We start from the raw sequence: 568 nt of genomic DNA on the forward strand, positions 1-568 counted from the left end.
GTTACTTTGACAAATATTTTTTCAAATTAATGTATAAGCACTCCGTCTTCAGGCCACAAATGGCCCATCGGGACCATCCGTGTCATCCTCAACTGAGGATGTGGATAGGAGGGGCATGTGGTCAGCACACCGCTCTCCCGGTCGTTATGATGGTTTTCTTTGACCGGAGCCGCTACTATTCGGTCGAGTAGCTCCTAAATTGGCATCACGAGGCTGAGGGTACCTCTAAAAATGGCAACAGCGCATAGCTGTCCGGTTGGTCACCCATCCAAGTGCCCACCACGCCCGACAGCGCTTAACTTCAGTGATCTGACGGGAACCGGCGTAGCCACTGCGGCAAGGCCGTTGCCCAAATTAATGAATAATGCTATTATATTTTCTGGAACGCCACGCAGAATTTGACAAACCACCGCGTTATTTAGAGGGACGTTATGGGGTGCAAGATTAAATCGCCAGTTCAGATTTTAAACGGGTCACAATCTTCCATCAAGGATTAGTCGCTTTGTAGATGGCTAAGATTTCGATAGAGTTCGCAAGACGTGTTTAAGTTGGTATGTGTGTATGGACC

At 48.1% G+C, this 568-nt stretch overlaps 1 pseudogene; it reads right to left on the reverse strand.

Annotated features, from left to right (window-relative positions):
• Positions 1-232: 232 nt before the first annotated feature.
• Positions 233-350, reverse strand: LOC124546384 (annotated as a pseudogene).
• Positions 351-568: the final 218 nt, after the last annotated feature.

The sequence above is a fragment of the Schistocerca americana genome, chromosome 8 (assembly GCF_021461395.2).
Source record: "Schistocerca americana isolate TAMUIC-IGC-003095 chromosome 8, iqSchAmer2.1, whole genome shotgun sequence".
NCBI lineage: Eukaryota > Metazoa > Arthropoda > Insecta > Orthoptera > Acrididae > Schistocerca > Schistocerca americana.